General features: G+C 36.8%; 1 long non-coding RNA gene across 1 annotated transcript; it reads left to right on the top strand.

Annotated features, from left to right (window-relative positions):
- Positions 1-372: 372 nt before the first annotated feature.
- Positions 373-4,098, top strand: LOC129060207 (uncharacterized). The gene is made up of 4 exons (XR_008526738.2): positions 373-412; positions 2,593-2,640; positions 3,132-3,201; positions 3,443-4,098. It is a non-coding gene; the product is annotated as an uncharacterized LOC129060207 (long non-coding RNA).
- Positions 4,099-4,620: the final 522 nt, after the last annotated feature.

Below are 4,620 nucleotides of genomic sequence, written 5' to 3'. Positions count from 1 at the left end.
AGAACTTGAGAGCTAATGAGACTGCTGGAAAAGATCCCTTCGGTAGCTACAAGCAGCCGCCTGAACATTTCAGTGTCACTGCAATGGGTGGATCTTTCTCTGGCCTCCCTGAGCGCCTTGCCTTTCCTATCCTGCCTCAGGCAATGCCTCTCTCTCTCTCTCTCTCTCTCTCTCTCTCTCTCTCTCTCTCTCTCGGCAGACTGGTTGAACAAATGGTAAAAATCACTGTTTATCTCCTCTGTAAAGTTTTGATTAGTGGGAAAAAGGATTTGTGAGGTTAGTCTTCTTAAGCTGTAGCAAATCTAGTGTGCTGTGTGTCTTCATGTATTGTTCTGTCATAATGAGGAAACTCAGGATAAAATGAATGCCTAGGACCCCATAGGCCTGCTGTTCAAGATGGCCGAGCAAACTGGTCAGTTATAAACTTTGCTGCAGGTCCCTAAAAAAACTGGATGAGGTTTCCTTCTTGTGTTGTATGTCCTTGGGAGCTTAACCTTGTAGCCTCATGGCTGTGCTTTCTCTTTTCACAATGGCAGCCCAGGTTCAGGGTACAATTCCTGGCTTAGAAAATAAGTCCTTTATCTTCTGTCTATGTATTTATATGTGTTGTGTGTGTGATGTTTATATACGAAGGCCTTTACTTAATTGGCTTAATAATAAATCAAATACTTTGTCAGAAAAATAAGTGTAATGCCTTTTCTTTAGTTCATGTGACTTAAGTAATCTTTAGGAAATAAATACAGTTTAAAAGATTATTGGTAAAATGAAAATTGTTTCAAAAATGTAAACATTTGTTCTAAATTATGCAGGTCAGATTAAGTTTGCTAAATGCTTTAAGGTCATAAACTGCTTCTTTGACGTTTGAAAATTGTTCAGCTTACCTACTTTGGAGCATTAGATTCTAGATAAGGCTGGGGGACATATGGAATTAGCCCTGCCCCCTAGCTATGTAAAGAAGGTTTTAAAGAAAAGAGATTTTATATAAGAAAGGATCTTGTATGATACATTCTTGTCCTAAAGTAAAATGACTGGTTGTTCAAAAAAAAAGGGATGTTTAGGAGAAGTCAGAAAGTCCAAGCATGGTCTATGTAAGTTGTGAAAGAATTTATGACAGGGAAGTTATGCAAGAAATGTACGATTTACAGATGATTAGGCCTCCTAAATGCTTCATAAAATGCCACTATAACTCTTACTGTACAACTTGCCTGCTTTACAGCTAAGGCCTGGGACATGTGGAGTTAGACATTGGAAAGAGTTAGACCTTATCTGCATTTCTGTCTGGGTGTAGGCTCTATACCTAGTACATAATTAAAATCCTGAACTTAGCAACTTTTACTTTTCGTGAAAACCTTGGTAAGAGTTAACGGTGTAACATGTGTTTGAGACTACTAAAAAAAAAAAAAAAAAAAAAAAGTTTTACACACAAGGCACAAGGCATGTAAGGACAGTAGAATGTGCTTTTGGCAAAAGATAAGAAAGCATGGGAATTGGGAATGTGGATTTCTTGCCTAAGTGTAGAGATTTAAAGGATTAAGTTAAATAGAATAAAGCTGAAGGTTTAAGCAAGTTGTGGAAAGTTTCTAAGAAAAATTTTTATAAAAGAAATTCTGCGCATAACATATTGGCTAAAGTTAAATGGACATTATTCAGTTTTTTTTCTAAAGTACACACTGGAATAAAAGTACAACAGGCTTTTCTTAGAGCAAAAACCTGCTTATGATCTGCTCTTTAACAAAAAATTGTAAAGGGTTATAAAGGTTTATAAGAATCTTACCTTATGGTCAAACTGATTAAGACTAAATACATTTGTCTGTAGGGTTTAAGAATTGGGTTTATAACATTAATAGTGCACAAATGCAGCAGTGACATTTGGCTTATTTGGCATAAAAATCATACACAGAGCATTGTCAAATATGAAATGGTGTTTTTCTTTGGGCTGTATTTGTATAAATGTGTTATTGGTATGTGTTCCAAAATTATAAAAACTCTGATAATTCTGATATGCCTCAGTATATGTCATCAGTAATAATTATAATTGTTGTGTTAAATTATTGTGTGCCACAGAGGTAACTAAATTTCTTTGTCAATCATGTTTTTGACTGTGGTTGTCCTAAGATGTTTTGTCATCCACAGACAATTGTTGTCTTGTTTTAATCCACTTTGAAAGGTGGTTTATAATCAGCTATAGGACTTGAACAGGTGTTCTTAAATATAGATTTCTGATAACTTTGGAGACTGTGACATCAGACTAGAGGAAGCCACTTTCAGAACTCTCAGAGAGAGCTGTAATGTTCATGAATATCAAACAGAAGTTAACTGCATGGACTAAACTGAAGAAGTCTAAAGTAATCTTTTTAACTTTGCTTAAAACGTTCCTGATCCTTTGTTTTGTTTTTCGGAGTTAAGAAAACTTTTAAGCTATTTACAGCTTGTAGCAATTAAGTATACTCCTGTAAACAAATTTTGGAGCATATTTGTTTCTCCCTACCCAATTTCACTAGAATTTGGGAACTATTTGTGTTAACTTATAGCAATATAGTTATTTGCATAAGTGTAATAAGATTTTTTTTTTTTTTTTTTTTTTGGTAACAGGACACAACTGGAAAAACTGGGTATTTTACCAAGGCTTTGACTGGAATGGTGTGTTTTCCTTTAAGAAATCAAACTTGACTTGTAAAGCCAATAAAAGCCCCTTGGGAAATGCCTCATACCTTGTCTACACAGTCTGTGTATAAGGTTTCTGACCTGTAGTAAGTAAATAATGCCACTTTCTATCAGGCCCAGAAGCCCCAAGCTGTCTTGGAACCTCAAGAGGAGAGGAATTTACTCATCTCAGATATTTGAGGGTACAAACCCAAGGCTGGGCTCAGCTTAAAAAAACAGTCTTATTTGAGATTCCTTATGGAACACAGTTCCACACCAAAACCAATTTAAAAAGCTTACATGGCAAATAATTATTCTTGCTGCACTTTATACAAATAATTAGGCAAAGTATAATAAAGCAAATTGGTCTTACCATAATTTTTCTTTAGTAAAAATTAGAAACTGGAAAAATATGTTTCAAGAACTATGGCACACTTATTATTAAATTCTAGTCTCAGTTGTTTTTTAAGTTTGTTTCTGCATTTTAGACTAGCCCTGCTTCTTCCTGTGAACCAACCATGATCTCTGAATGCTGCTTACAAGAAACAAGAGAAATGGGTAATGTAAAAATCTGAATCAATACTCTAATTCTGGATACACTGCAATCAGCTAGTGACCCCATTATCAGCTTGGTTCCCACAGTTGCCCAGTTCATGGAAAGCTTTCTAATTTAGTTTACTTGGAATAAGTTTACTTGTTTTGCTTTACTGTTGTGGAATATATTGCTGTTGTACTCTTTGTGTAGCAATGCAGGATAAGCTTACTGTTTTCTTAAATTGAACACTTATTATTTTTCCAGATATCACCTTTTGCTGAAACTTGGAGTTATGAATGGCCCTCACCATACAGATGTTTTCTGACTGAGCTTCTCTCTACCCTGAACACAAGAAACCCTCATAGTTAGGCAGAAATATCATCGCCCCTATTCAGCCTGAAGAAGTTACAGAACATGAATCTTCATCCCTCTGCAACTCTTAGGATTAAGGGTTCTTTTATAAAAAGGGAGAGCGGAAATGTCAGAAGCGTGTGAACAGAGCAACTCTGTCCTGAATAGGGGCTAGGTAAAATGAGGCTGAGACCTGCTAGGCTGCGTTCCCAGATGGCTAAAACCTTCTAAGTCACAGGATAAGATAGGAGGTCAACACAAGATACAGTTCATGAAGACCTTGCTGATAAAACAGGTTGCAGTAAAGAAGCCACGAAAACCCACCAAAACCAAGATGGTGATTGATGATAGTTTTGCTACACTCCCACCAGTGCCATGACAGTTTACAAGTGCCATGGCAACATCAGGAAGTTACTCTATATGGTCTAAAAAGGGGAGGCATGAATAATCCCCCCCTTGTTCAGCATAGCATCAAGAAATAACCATAAAAATGGGCAACCAGCAGCCCTGTCTATGGAATAGCCATTCTTTTATTCCTCTACCTTCTTAATAAACTTGCTTTCACTTTACTCTATGGACTCACCCTGAATTCTTTCTTAAGTGAGATCCAAGAACCCTCTTTTGGGAACTGGATCAAGACCCATTTCCTGTAATACTCATAGTAGCATCCTATGGGTATTACTAACCATTCTACCACTGAGAAAGCTAAGACTCTGGCAGTTACATTTACCTAGGTGACACCACTAGTAAGTGGTGAGCTAAGACTGAAACTCAGGTTTGCCTGACTTGCCCACATCGTGCTTCTTTCCATGTCAATAGAGGCTTACATTGCAAACATGCATTCCCTCCTTGCCAACAAATTATGCAGCTATTTATCAAAGAAAATGCAGTCAAGAATGTGAAAGAAATCACTGAGTTTGCTTTTAAAACACTCCATGTATTTCCCTTAAGTCATTTGTTGCTAAAGGATCCTTGCTGTGGTCAAAGTCGGAGAACATTGGGTCTGTTTCCCTTTCTCTGGATGCTTCAACAGAAACTAATGATTTCAAACATCTTTGACCAGTAAGCTGATCAAGGACGACTCTGAAGCT

This window comes from Pongo abelii, chromosome 1, assembly GCF_028885655.2.
Source record: "Pongo abelii isolate AG06213 chromosome 1, NHGRI_mPonAbe1-v2.0_pri, whole genome shotgun sequence".
NCBI classification, from domain to species: domain Eukaryota; kingdom Metazoa; phylum Chordata; class Mammalia; order Primates; family Hominidae; genus Pongo; species Pongo abelii.
Note: the sequence above shows the minus strand (reverse complement) of the source record. Positions and strands in the feature narration are given on the sequence as shown.